Source organism: Primulina eburnea, chromosome 11 (assembly GCF_022965805.1).
Source record: "Primulina eburnea isolate SZY01 chromosome 11, ASM2296580v1, whole genome shotgun sequence".
NCBI lineage: Eukaryota > Viridiplantae > Streptophyta > Magnoliopsida > Lamiales > Gesneriaceae > Primulina > Primulina eburnea.
In genome coordinates, this window is record NC_133111.1 from 28,891,742 (window position 1) to 28,907,352 (window position 15,611).

At 35.6% G+C, this 15,611-nt stretch overlaps 1 long non-coding RNA gene and 1 other non-coding gene across 2 annotated transcripts; both read right to left on the reverse strand.

Annotated features, from left to right (window-relative positions):
• Positions 1-7,310: 7,310 nt before the first annotated feature.
• Positions 7,311-8,544, reverse strand: LOC140805206 (uncharacterized). The gene is made up of 3 exons (XR_012112292.1): positions 8,259-8,544; positions 7,823-7,928; positions 7,311-7,711 (listed from the first exon to the last, which is right to left on the reverse strand). It is a non-coding gene; the product is annotated as an uncharacterized lncRNA (long non-coding RNA).
• A 6,157-nt stretch (positions 8,545-14,701) lies between these two features.
• On the reverse strand, positions 14,702-14,808 carry LOC140806471 (small nucleolar RNA R71). The gene has a single exon (XR_012112543.1). It is a non-coding gene; the product is annotated as a small nucleolar RNA R71 (small nucleolar RNA).
• Positions 14,809-15,611: the final 803 nt, after the last annotated feature.

The following is a 15,611-nucleotide window of genomic DNA, read 5'->3' on the forward strand; positions in this document are numbered from 1 at the left end:
GTGTGGGTCGAGTAATGTGTTGGTTGAGTAGTGTCTAGGATGTGTTGGTCGAGGTTGTAAATATGTTATATGGGCTTGCAATTCATGGGTAGAGTGATATGTATATGTTGCAATTCTTTAGCATATATTTTTAAATAAATAATATTGTTTATAACTTAATATTCTTATTTATGTTTTGTAAGTTATGTCAACCGTTATTCTCTTTGAATGCAATGGCGAATGTGAAATTGACAAAGATAATATATTTAAATGGCGTTCATGGCCGAGTGGTAAGTGGACAGCTATTCCTTTGGATTCTGATATTTGTTCAATGGAATATATAAAAAGTGAGATATACAGAATTATGAATCTAGATGGTACAGAAAAATTGAAATTAAGTTATCTTCCTGATGTGAAGCATTGCAATATTCATCCAATTTATATTGAGAATGATAATGATTTGAAAGCATACTTATATTTTTCATGTGCAAAATAAAAACCAGTACTTCATGTCGAATTTGAACTAAGTGTTGTTTATCTTGCTATTGTTGAAAGTGAAAATATCAGGTCACCAGATTTAAATTTGATTTATTTGAATGATGAGTATGTCGATGATGAAACAAATATGTACGATCACTATTTTGATAGAACTTTTGTCTCAAATGACCATTGTACCAATAATGATGTATTAGAAGATATAAATACATCAACTGAAAATATGCAAGAGAATGATGTGAGAAGCACAGAATATGATGTGGAGGATATAGATACGGTACAAGTGGATGATAATGCTGTCAACATCCAAGCTCATGATACTGAGACTCATGTTCAAGCTGATACATTTTCATTTACCGATGGTTCAAGCTTATTTACGGTCAAAGATTTTCAAGCAAGACCGAAATGGAGAAAGTGCTATCCAAAATTGCTTTGAACTCGTCTTTTGAATTTGAAAGTGTCAAATCTTCTCGAAATATCTATTTGGTTCGTTGTGTGAATAAAGATTGCAGCTGGAGAATTTGGACTTCAAAACACGAGAACTCAACAATTTTGTGATTCGTACATACTGCAACACACACAATTGTGACTTGATTGGAATGCGTAAAAGGCAACGACAAGCCAGCTCATCTGTCATTTGTTATATGTTGGTAGAGAACTTTTGAGGACAACAGAAAACACCTCAACCAAAATCTATTATGACAATGATGCGGAAAAAGGGGTTGAGATCAACTATTACAAAGCCTTGAAAGGCAAACAACTTGCTCATGATATCTTCAAAGGTGATCCTGAAAGAAGTTTTGGTCTTCTACCTTTATATTTGAAAATGGTCGAGAGAATGAACCTTAATAGTATAATAGATTTAGTAGTAGATGAGCATAATAGATTCAAGTATTTGTTTTTAGCATATAGCGCATGTGCAAGAGGATATAGATGCATGAGAAAAGTCGTATATATTTATGGTACATGGTTGAAAGGAAAGTACGACGGTACTTTACTTGTGGCCTCAGCACAAGATGGAGATTTTCATCAATATCCTTTGGCTTGGGCTGTTTTTGATATAGAATCCATTGCTTCGTGGAGTTGGCGACGAAGCTCTTGGAAGTAGTGGTTGATGAAGAAGAGTTAGTGATTATCTCAGACAGACATCCGGACATCATTACTGCAGTTGCCAACGTTTACAAAAATGCACATCATGGTCATTTTATATGGCACTTGTCACAAAATATGAAAATTCGTTGCAAAAAAAAGGGTTGTACAGAAATGTTTATGCGGTTAGAAAAAATTTACAAGCAAATCGACTTTGACTTGGATTACAAAAAGTTTAAGAAAATATATCCCGATGTTGCAAAGTTTTTGAATGAAAGTGATTCATTGAATCGATGGACACGAACATATAGCCCAAGATCTCGGTATAACATTATGGTGCTGAATCAATAAATGCAAGATTGTATGAAGAAAGACAACTTCCAATCATTGCACTGCTAAATTTTTTCAGACATTGACTATATCTTGGTTTTCAAGGTATCGAAATGTATCCATCGCATCAACAACAAATTTCACTCCAACTGTTGAGTCGATTCTGCGTGAAAGGTTTAATATTGGTAAGGAAATCAAGTTTATGAGCTGGGCCGTCTTGAGTTTGATGTTCGAAGTGCTACAAATAGTGACATTGTGGATTTGGAATCGAAGAGATGTACCTGTAGAGAATTTGATATTGACAAGATTCCATGTTCTCATGCAATTGCAGCGAGTTACTTTTGTGATGTTAATTTTTATTCCTTGTGCTTAGAGTATTATTCTGTTATGATATGGTCTTTAGCCTATTTTGAGCCAATTTATCCTCATCTGAATCAGAACGAGTGGCCACTTGATGATATGTTAGTACTGCCACATGTGATCAAGAGAAGACGTGGAAGGAAAAAACAAAACAGATTTCCATCCATAGGAGAATTTGGTAGAAGATAGGATTGAATGATATGTAATTTATTTGAATTAAAGACAATCGATTTGATTTTATTAATATATAATGTGTTTGTGGTGAATTTTTAATTTTGGTCGAGGGGCAGTCAGTGGGTCGAGTGGACAAGATTGTAATGTGTGCGGTAGATTTTTAAGTTTTGATCGCGCGGGTGGTAAATGGTTTCAATTTTGGGTCGAGTGGGTCGAGTGATGGTGTTAGGGGTTTGGTTTAGGGTTTTGTTTAGGATTTAGGGTTTGCGTCGAGTTTGGGTCCAGTGGGTAGGAGATTTTGAGTTTTAATCATTTTATAATATATAATTGACTTTATATATGATTGGAATGTAAATATATATAAAAACATTTATTTGTGCAAACATTTTAATATGAGTTATATATTATAATTTAATTATGTTAGTTAAAAAATTCATAACAAGCAGAAGAATGTATCTCTTATTCTAATAATGTGGGTTGAATTTTATACTCGATTAAAATTTTTAACAAATTTTATAATAATAGAACTAAAAATTCACAATAAATTTCATTACATATTCACTTTAATGAGTGTATATCGAATCATATGAAATTAATGTTTATTATATATCAATAAGTCGAGGATATTACGTGCACATTACAATCTAGCTTTATGGGTCGAGAAGCCAAAATTATGTTCCTCGACCCCATAAAGCTCGACCAACTCGACCCACCAAAATTGGGTCGAGTTGGGTCGAGTTGGGTCGAGTCATAACCCTCGACCACACGAAAGCCATAACCCTCGAACACACCAGTCATAACCCTCAACCACACGACATCGTGAATTGGTTTCATGGTTTAAAATAGATACCTATACGACCCATCCTCGACCCAATGAATCGAACCAATTTTAATTGTTTAAAATAGATTGAGTATATGAATCACATATATTAAATAAAAAAAATATAATGTAACTAAAAATCAATATAATGTATCACATAAATGTTTTGATCCAACGACCATAATTTATCCCAAATACAACAACAACAATAATGCCTAAATTCATCAATCTTCTCATCGTTAAGTTGATAGGCATTTTCCTTAAACATGGTATAAGCTGCTGTCACTAAACAGTGTACTCCACATTCACCGCGGCAATGAAAAAACAAACATTAAATATACATTGATATACATTAAACAATAATGAAATAATAATTTTTAAAATTAAAAATTTTAACCTGGTTTTTTAAGTATGAAAATTTTCTGGCCTAACTATACTCCATCCTTCTGAAGCATTAACACCCAACATATGTGTAAGCATGAGGGACAAAGGGTTAATAAGTTTAAGCAATGTCTTGTCCGACCTATCTACGCTGCGGTCTGAATTCATGATTGTGATATTCTTATGGCTAGGCAAAACCTTTAACAAAACCCAATGCCCGGGAAGATGAAAGAGTATCAAAATTATTTTGGCTTTGTTCCATGGAATAGCCGACCACTCACCAATTTCTGCTCTCACATAGGGCATCAAACATTCTATATTATTCTCTCTACCCTCATTGAAATCACTCGAAACCAGCTGATGAGAATCGACGTCCATCAATGACACCTCATGTGACATTAAATATGAGTATGTCTTTTGTAATTGGAGCAACCCTCGACAACATTTTTTAATATGCTGAAAGTGATAAAGTTAAATATGTTAATTATTAACTCACCGTAAATAACAAAAAACAAAATAAGAAAAAACTTACTGTCTCGGTCAACCAAGAAGCAGGTGTCCCCAATACATGAAACCATCGTAGGACAAACACAATCCATATATCCTCGTATTTTCCATACAAGAATTAATCTCAGCACTTACTCGTGGCCATGATTTATTGACGAACATTCTAGCCTTTTTCTCAAAAGTCAAAGACACCATATCATTCATAAGATGATGATGCAGTTCCTCGTCTGTCATTGGCTCTTCCTCCACTGTGAACAATCTTAACTTATGGCCCGAAATTTTCAAAAGCTCGAGTCAAAGACGGATCGCTCACAAGTCGAATATTTGAATCCACCTCATCTTCTCTCATAAATGGAATATCTTCATATCTATGCCTTGATGTCTTGCCTTGATATGAGAGAATAGTACATTCAATTTGTCATTTTTTATACTAAAAATTAAAAATCATATAAATATTGATAAAAAACTTATCAACATTGACATTTATTGAAGGTATCTCCCAATTATATCCTTCAAACTCGAGATATCGTCATGCATATTTTTCAATTGATTTATGATATCGTCTTGGTCCTTTAGTATCGTCCCAATTTTATCCTCCAAACTTGTGAAACGACGTTCATACATATCTGCAAGAGATGTATGATCTCTATGCATGGATGTATGTCTCATGTGAGTCAATGGATGAGATAGTTGATTCATGTGTGAAGGACTACGAGATGGCCGAGAAGATTTTCTGGCTTTATCTCGAGATGACCTGGAGTATGTACATGTGAATGGCTAGAGAAACGGTTGATCCTCAGTCTCAGTCTGTACACCCACTTCATCTTCTGGGACGCCCAATGGATCTTGAGTGCAAACTACTTTGATACCTTAGCAAATTAACTCCGTAATGCGATTGATTATCACATTACTAGAATCAACAAAATTGCCAGTCATATAATGTACATACAACAGCTCCTCCGTGGTGGGAATGAGCATCCCCAAAATATTCTATATTAATCATTAACAATAAAAAAGAAATTAGTTAACGGTTAACAAAAAATATATTAGATAATACGAAAAATAAATAAAACGAATTTTTTGTATTTACCTTGATATATACATTTTTAAATGCTTTGTTCACATAAGGGGAATGGTTTTTACTCCATTTTCTAGTTAACCAATGACAGACCCGAGGTATCGGTACATTGGGACCTTCTCGATGTCTAGCGAACACTTCAGCAATTGCTGGAAAATATTCATAGGCCAAAATCTAACATAAAAAAATAAACACATTATTAGTATGATATAAAATAACAAGGATATTTCATTTAATGAACAATATTTATTTACATATAAATGATGAATAAATTCACTTATATGGAAGCTACCGAATCCACTGAAATCTGGATCATTCCCACGGCTTGCTACCAAATTTTCATAGCTTCTTAACTTAGTTTCAAGATCTTTTCTAAGTCCATAAACTACTTCTTCGAAAGCTATTCTACCCCAGGGATAGTTTATAAAACTATCAAAGTTATTTACTAATCTAATCCATTCTAAATCGACTGTATCATTTTTATTTTTTCTTTGTCTACCTAATACACCTACCACGAACAAAAGACAGACCAATTTCATCTTTTCAATGTCTATTTCTTCCCCTAAATCATTCTCATATTCATCAATTCTATCTATCAAATCCTCCAAACGTATACAGTAACTTCTACCAAAATGGCTCTCCCTAAATTCATCTTCTTCAGGTATCATAGGATAAAATTTTGAACAATTTAGGCCAGTTAACAAATTACAATACTCTAACAATGAAAATCGTAAAGGTCGTTTACGATATATCATCCAAAATTCATCACTTCCACTGTCATAACTTTTCCTACTCATCAAAAACCATAACAATTGATTGGAATTGTTATAATCCTTAGCACATAAAATTAAATTACCGAATTGAATATACTGCACCAAATATTCAATCTCTTTCTCATTTAAAAAATGATACAAACTTCTTACAGATTTCAACGTATCTTGATCCTAAAATTAAATTGCATTCAAAAAATTCATTCCTTCAAAGTTTAGTGGGGAAGTAAATATACAAAAAAAAAAAAACAAACAAAAAGGTTATTAGTTTTAAAAATTTAAAATTAAACCGTTTTGTTCATTTTAAATTGGGTCGAGGTGGGTCGTGTTTGTTTTCCGACACAAAGTGAAGAGCTCTTCACCTTGGGTCGCGTCACGACCCACCCAGAAGACACAACCCAGGGAGCTTGGTGAAGCTTCACCCTGGGTCGTGAAGTCACGACCCAGGAGACACGGACCAGGGTGAAGCTCTTGACCCTGGGTCGTGAAGGGTGAAGAGCGACCCTCACCCTGGGTTGTGAAGGGGTCGTGAAGAGCGACCCTTCACCTTGGGTCGTGTTTCTTCACCTTGGGTCGTGAAGAACTCGAGCACACGAGCTCTTCACACTGCTCGACCCAGGGCTCGAGGACGAGACCCAATTGATTTCATATCTCAAAATAATTCTTACCAATACGTGGTTTTTTCGTTGGATTTGTTGGAGAGGAATACCTTGTAGACTCATTATTAATTGTTAGCCAAAAACCAAAACAATGAATGCAGGATGGAAGGTTGAGAAGAAAATGATGTTTTGTGAAGATAAGGAATGAAGTGACACCTATGATTGAGTCGGGAAAGATGGAAAAGATTGAGTCGAGTAAGTTTTTTTATTTAATTACATTATAGATTTTATTATATATAAAATTAAAATAAAAATTAAATACACAAATGAAAAAATTAGTTTTCAAACAAATTTAAAACAAAAGATAAAAAAGTAAATTACATTCACTCCCCTCTTTTTTAATAATTTTCCCAACTTTTAAATGGGGGTTCATTAGCCCGGTGCTTTATCAACTTGTTCTACTGTTTCATGGTAACAAAATTTTTTAGTTAAATTGATTACAATGGTTTAGTTAAAAGAAAATTTTAAACTTAAATTTCTAATCTAATTTTTTTTTTAATCACAAATGTTCGTTTTAAAAATAATAAAATATGTAAAAGAACGTAATGAATATGATTATCTGACAAGTAAATATTTAAAATTTTCAAAAATGGATCGAGTAAAATATTAAATGAGTTGGATAGATACATATATCTTTCAAAATAACATCTCGACCCCTTGCAATCTATACTTACGTATGTGTGTACATGTATGCTGTTTTTTTCTTTTAAATAAAACATAATATTCATTCTGAAAGATCAGAAAATCCGAAATAAATGATGACGAAGGTATAAGTCGGTTTTCATGACGAGCTATAGAATCAATTGTTCTTGATAGTTGCGTGATTCGTTGATCTGCAAAAGAAAGCGAATGAGCGAGAGTAGTTACGCTGCAAGAAATCTACATCCATCCACAATCAATCCTAGTCTCGAAACATCCTAGTTAGGTTTCTTCAAAGCTTAATTGTGCATCCAATTCAATAACAAGGTTCGAAAGATGTGAAACCCCTTGAGCCAACTTAGTTCCTCACGAATGCTCAAAGCTTCGGATACTGTTGGGTTAAAAACTCCTGGGCAACACCCATGGATAGCTGCAATAACTAGAGCAAAATCATTTCGAACTAAGCACCCAATGTAAGAAAAAAATGACCCATATCAATTAGAAGAAGGAAAAACGTGTAAGAAATGGTGACGGCCATTACCTACAACTTTTGACAAACGTGCTCACTTTAAAAAACTGAGATGCGTACACGTTTCTTCTTCTGAATCTCGTCTCCCGATACACTCATCGATGGTATGAGAAAACGCCTATAAATAGAGCGATTGAGGTCCCTCAGCATACACACCTCATAAAGAAATATACACCATCTATTGAGAGGGTGGAGTGCTTAGAAGGCTTCAACCGAGAGAAAAGCAGAGAAATCAAAACTTTCAATGGTCGGAGGTAATACTCGATTTAAGCTTCCGCGTATTATATCATGTTCATGTGTACGTAAAAAAACATGATTTTGAGAAAAATCTCTTACATTTGGTATCAGAGCAACGATACCTCTGCCTTGAAATTTTTATTTTTTTATTTTCTGAAATTTGCGTAAGGATCTTGAAGTTTGGATATGAACTTTAAGAAAATTTACGTACCTGAAAATTTCTTCGAAAAATTTCTTCACGTTGTACTTCGGAGTTCTCGGATGAGATCTTGAAAATAATATACAGTTTTCTGAATTTTTAAAATTTTATGAGAAAAGAAAATTTTAAGACGAAGGGTTCTGAAAATTTTTCGGAGAAGTTGAAGCCTTCGTGATATATTAAGATGCATTCGTGAAGACAGCATTCCTCAGATATCACGTGAAGTCTTCCATATGAATTAAATGGTATGAGACCCACGTCTTAAGCATCTTGTCGTTGAATGCATGACATTCATGAATCCAATTATTCTTATGTGCATTATTTTATTATTATTATTATCCAATTATTCTTATGTGCATTATTTTATGATTATTATTATGTTATTATTATTATTATGTTAATAAAAATAAAAAAATAAAAAAATAAAATAGTAATAATAATAAAATAAAATGATGGTCCCACACAATTTGAATTTGCTTGCATGTTTCGGTTATTATTATTATTTTTTAAATAATAATAGTAGTAAATAAATACTTAATGTGTAATTAAGTTATATGTATAATTCGGTATACATATAGCATTTTGTTAAATAATTTGTACACATTAAAATATTTCCAAATTCAGTGCAATTTTCAATACATGTTAGAAATTATTTTTGCATATTAGATATAATGTCAAAGTGTTTGATGTGTACCAAAGTCCGAAATACTTCATCTCCTTCATTGATGATTATTCACGATATATGTATATCTACATGCTTCATAATAAAAACAAAGCACTAGAAGCCTTTAAGGTTTTTAAGGCTGAAGTGGAGAAGCAATGTGGAAAACATATTAAGATCGTGAGAACTGATAGAGGTGGAGAATATTATGGTAGATACACTGAGAATGGACAAGCACCTGGTCCGTTTGCGAAGTTTCTCCAAGAACATGGGATTGTTGCCCAATATACTATGCCTGGTTCTCCTGACCAGAATGGCGTAGCTGAGAGGAGAAACCGAACATTATTGGACATGGTGAGGAGCATGTTGAGTAGCTCTAAACTTCCTAAATCCTTGTGGACTGAAGCTCTTAAGACAGCTGTGTATATATTAAATCGAGTTCCAACTAAGGCTGTCCCAAAGACGCCATTTGAGTTATTTAAAGGTTGGAAACCGAGTTTGCAACATATACGCGTTTGGGGTTGTCCTTCTGAAATAAGAGTTTATAACCCACATGAAAAGAAACTGGACCCAAGAACTATAATTGGATATTTCATTGGGTATGCCGAAAAATCCAAAGGGTACAGATTATATTGTCCATCTCACAACACTAGAATTGTGGAATCAAGAAATGCAAAATTTCTTGAGAATGATTTGATTAGTGGGAGTGATCATTCAAATGACATAATTCTTGAGAATGATCACATTAATGAACAACCCTCTTATTCAAATGATAGATTGTTTGTTATTCACACCCCTCAAGACCAAAAGGGTATTAGACAACCAGTTACTGAAGTTCACAAATTGCTGATGAAAATCCAGTGGATCAAGTTGTTAATGAAGAACAACAAGAAATTGTTGATCAACCAAACAACCTAAGGAGATCTACTAGAATAAGGAGATCAGCAATATCTAGTGATTATGTTGTGTATTTACAAGAATCGGATTTTAACATTGGAGTCGAAAATGATCCTGAAACGTTTTCACAAGCCATGAGTTGTAATGAGTCAAAACTATGGTTTAATGCTATGAAAGAAGAGATGAATTCTATGGCAGTTAATGGAGTCTGGGATCTTGTTCAGTCGCCTGATGGTGTAAGAGCCATTGGATGTAAATGGGTTTTCAAAACATAGAAAGATTCATTAGGCAACATTGAAAGGTATAAAGCAAGACTCGTTGCTAAAGGATTCACTCAGCAGGAAGGAATCGACTACAAGGAGACTTTTTCTCCTGTATCTAAGAAAGATTCTCTTCGAATCATTCTAGCATTAGTTGCATATTTTGACTTAGATTTACAACAAATGGATGTGAAAACAGCTTTTCTCAATGGAGAACTAGAGGAAGAGGTTTATATGAAACAACATGAAGGATTCTTCTCTAGTAATGGTGAGCAATTGGTTTGTAAGCTTAAGAAATCTATATATGGATTGAAACAAGCCTCCCGTCAATGGTATTTAAAATTTCATGATGTTATCTCTTCATTCGGATTCGTTGAGAACCCCATGGATCAATGTATATACCAGAAGGTCAGTGGGAGCAAGATTTGTTTCCTTATTCTATATGTGGATGATATATTACTTGCAACCAATGATAATGGTCTGTTATATGAGGTGAAACAATTCCTCTCTAAAAACTTTGATATGAAGGATATGGGTGAGGCATCTTATGTCATTGGCATTAAGATACATAGAGACAAAATTCAAGGTATTATAGGTATGTCTCAAGAAACCTATATCAACAAAGTTTTAGAGAGATATCGGATGAAAGATTGTTCACCAAGTATAGCTCCCGTTGTGAAAGGCGTTAAATTCAATTTGAGCCAATGTCCAAAGAATGATCTAGAGCGGGAACAAATGAAAAACATTCCTTATGCTTCTGCTGTCGGAAGCTTGATGTATGCTCAGGTTTGCACTAGACCTGACATTGCATTTATTGTTGGGATGTTGGGAAGATATCAGAGTAATCCAGGTTTAGACCATTGGAAAGCTGCAAAGAAAGTCATGAGGTACCTTCAAGGGACCAAAGATTATATGCTTATATTCAGACGAACTGAGAATTTGGAAGTAATTGGCTACTCTGATTCAGACTACGCTGGCTGCATTGACTCAAGAAAATCCACTTCAGGATATATTTTCATACTAGCTGGTGGAGCTGTATCTTGGAGAAGTGCAAAGCAGACATTGACTGCTACTTCCACTATGGAAGCTGAGTTCGTATCTTGTTTTGAGGCAACCTCACATGGTGTATGGTTGAAGAGTTTCATTTCAGGGCTTAGAATTATGGATTCTATATCTAGGCCATTAAGAATATATATTGTGACAATTCAGCTGCTGTTTTTATGGCTAAAAATAACAAAAGTGGTAGTCGAAGCAAGCACATCGACATTAAGTATTTAGCCATAAGAGAACGTGTTAAAGATAAGAAGTTACTCATCGAGCACATTAGTACTGAATTGATGATTGCGGATCCTTTAACTAAGGGCATGCCACCATTGAATTTTAAGGATCATACAGAAAGAATGGGACTTGGTTCCTTTATGTAATATTTGTTGTAAAAACAAATTAATGAAACTATGATGTGATATTTTCTCATATATGTTGTGCACACATTTAGTTATTCGAGAAATATCAATAAAGTTGGACCTCGAATAAGCATTGGTTTATTCATTAAGTTATACAGATTTGAGAGACATAATGCATTGTAATACATAAAAGATAATATTCGTTTTAAGATGACCTATCGCCATGATTCATGTATTTTGTTTTTTCTTATGGTACATGAGATATATGGGTCAAGTGGGAGAATGTAAGAAAAAAATGACCCATATCAATTAGAAGAAGGAAAGACGTGTAGGAAATGGCGACGGCCATTACCTACAACTTTTGACAAACGTGCTCACTTTAGAAAACTGAGATGCGTACACGTTTCTTCTTCTGAATCTCGTCTCCCGATACACTCATCGATGATATGAGAAAACGCTTATAAATAGAGCGATTGAGATGCCTAAGCATACACACCTCATAAAGAAATATACACCATCTATTGAGAGGGTGGAGTGCTTTGAAGGCTTCAACCGAGAAGAAAAGCAGAGAAATCAAAACTTTCAATGGCCGGAGGTAATACTCGATTTAAGCTTCCGCGTATTATATCATGTCATGTGTACGTAAAAAACATGATTTTGAGAAAAATCTCTTACACCCAAAACCCATGCGAGGAGGATCATAAAAAATCGCGGCTTCTACACTACATTTGAAATAATGTATTGCTGGTATAGTCTAAGTAGTATTGGTTTGCTGGTGCGATGGAGAGGAGGGGCGAACAAAACCTGGGTGATTTGTGAGCCACTGTGAAAGAAGTTCCATGGCTTATTTGGAAGATAAGTGTCGTCGTGATGTGAATCCTCTTACGAATGATAAGCAAACACGATTATCGAAATCGCACCCTCGACTCAATAACAAACAATGATCGATTTGTTGTCCCGATCTTTTGAAACAAGTAACGGTTTTTGATATTCACCTCTAAGTTATTAAAACTTAGCAACAAATATCAACGATAAAATAATCGAATTTCAAACGAACCTTCAAAGATCTTGTTTTGACAATCCGAGCGAAAAACAATCGACAAACGCCACAAAGATGCAATTTTTGATAAGTTTGATTTGGTTTTCTTCTTGTGAAGAACAAAGCTAAAAGCTTTTGATAGGACTCGTTTTTATGTGTTTTTAGTGTTGGTTTTGAGTCGCATTCATGCATCATATTAGTTTGTTTTAGTTTAATTTAGCAATTATTTAGCATATGACTGATCTCGTGTATTTTGTGGTTGTTTTGTAGGAATTGGACCAAAAAGTGGGATTTTATATGTCAAAGCAGCGAAGAGGTCTCGCTAGGGCGGTCAAAAGTGACCGCCCCAGCGAGAATGTTGGTCTAGCCGAGGAGTTTTTGCGCGAACCTCTCGCTAGGGCGGTCAAAAGTGACCGCCCCAGCGAGACCAGAGACATGGCCGAGGATTTTTATTCGAGAACCACTCGCCCCAGCGGTCAAAAGTGACCGCCCTAGCGAGCGACGAGATCCAAGAAGATTTGTTTCCAAGTTTTGTGGACTCTATCTTACACCATAGACCTAATACACGAGAGGGGCGCCGTTTTGGAGTCGGACATCATTATTTTCTGCATATTTTCTTGGAGAAGAGGCTAGGAGCAAAGGAGATTTCGAAGACCTCGAGATTTCCACGCGTCGTGGCCGTCATCCGTCGTCATCTTTAGTATTTTCATTATTCAGTTTTCATTTCTTAGATTGTTGTTGGTTTTTATTATGAATTTTAGTAGCTAAACTCTAGATTTGTTGGGATTTGAGGGGATCCTACCCCGTACATGTTGTTTAACATTATTTCTCGACGTTGTTATGAGTGATTTGTTTATGCTATTGTTCGTTCTTATTTCAATCGAAGCCTAGCTAACTTCCTTTGATTATTTCATGTTGTTAATGATGTCGATAGAATAATTAACAATAAGATCACATAGTATAAACCACGGATTTACAATTTTAGTAGATATACGGAATTGGGTACGTGTCGATAGTGATACTTCACCCGGATGAAAGCTAGTGGATTCCATAGGAAGTAATGCAATCTTGAACTGTTAAATAATTGAGGATACTTGATTACTGCATGTTTATGATTAGTATTAATATAGCTCGACAGAGTATATTAATTAGTCTAGGGAATTCCGTCGAATGCACGAGTAAGAGTCGAGTGTAATTGTTTAAACACGAGTGGTAGGTGAACTGAAAATTCCCAACAGATTCGTTTCTCATTTGATTTTTAATCCAAATTAATCATTGCTCTTTTGAACACATTTTCTTTGCATTTTAATTATTTGAATTGTTTAATTTACATTAGTTTAATCATCAACGCAATTTATCGTTGCTAAAGAAATTTTATCTGAAAATAAAAAGAGTATGACGCAGTCCTCGTGGATCGATACTCGTATTCACTTACGTTTATTATAACTTGACTATCGTGCACTTGCGATATTTAAATCGAGCTTTCATTTATAAAACAAATTTTGGGACCATTAACTGTGCAAGTTTTGCTCGATCAAGTTTTTGGCGCCGTTGCCGGGGACTGTTGATTCACGATTTTTTTATTTCTCATTTAAATTCTTTAGTATTACTTATTTTATTGCTATTTGATACTCTCCTTGTGTTGTAGATTTTTCTGGTGGTGCATGCGAAGATCACTCGAGTTTAAGCTTGAGCCTTTTGACCCCGAGATTGAACGCACAACTAGACGTCGAAGACAACAACAAAGACTCAAAGAACAGATGGAAAGACACGAGCAAGAACGTGGAGAGGAACAGCATGACAATAGACAAGTTGAGATACCATGTCGCATTCCAATGTTAGATTATGCACAGCCGTCTCTTGATGGAGCACGTCCAAGCATCGTAAGACCAGTCATCCGAGCTAATCAGTTTGAGATCAAGCCAGCTATCGTCCAGATGATTCAGAACACTGTTCAATTTGGGGGAAGTGCACTTGACGACCCTAATTCTCATATAGCTGACTTTCTTGAAATTTGTGATACTTTTAAGTTTAATGGCGTGTCTGATGATGCTGTTCGTTTGCGCTTATTTACATTTTCACTGAAAGATAAAGCTAAGTCGTGGTTAAACTGTTTGCCTGTAAGGTCTATCACTACATGGGAGGATATGGCAAAGGCATTCCTGATCAAGTACTTTCCTCCGTCGAAGACTATGAAGCTTAGAGCCGACATTACTACGTTTGCTCAATATGAGAACGAGTCACCTTACGAGGCATGGGAGCGCTACAAGGACTTGTTGAGGAGATGTCCACACCATGAGCTCCCGCTTGGGTTAGTTGTTCAAACTTTCTACTATGGTCTGATTACTCCTAACCGTACTATGATAGATGCTGCTGCATGTGGTAACTTACTGAGAAAGACGGCTGAGGAAGGATATGAGTTATTGGAGGAGATGGCTGCGAGTAGCTATCATCCTCAGTCTGATAGGCAGAGACGAGGTGCTGGAGTTCATCAAGTTAATGATTTGTCTGCGGTTTCAGCACAGCTAGAGGCGTTGAATAAAAAGATTGATGGGATGAGCATGAGTGGGTCGGCTATGCGTCTGCAAGAAATTTTCTGTGACAAGTGTGGGGGTGAGCATGAAGTGCAGGATCGCCAAGATGGCAATCCATTTTATGTGCCTGAGGGAGCACCGGTGAAACAAGTGGGATTCCAGAACCGTCCTAGAAATGACCCTTATTCGAATACATACAATCCGGGATGGAGGAATCACCCAAACTTTTCGTGGGGAGGCCAAAACAGCCAAAATCGCCAACAAAGAGGTCCACCATATGGGATGCACCAAGGATTCAAGCCAGAGCCGCCTCGGGAGGAGAAGTCCAATTTAGAGCAAATGATGACTAACAGAGACGAGATTTCAGAATCAAGATGCATCCATAAAGGGGTTAGAGAATCAAATCGGACAATTGGCTAAGTTGATTGCTAATAGGGAGCAAGGAACTTTGCCAAGCAACACAGAAACTAACCCAAGAGAACATGTGAAGGCTGTGGAATTGCGTAGTGGAAAAGCACTCGAGTCTAGTGAAGAAAAGACCAAGCACGGTGGGGATGAGATGGAAACTCGA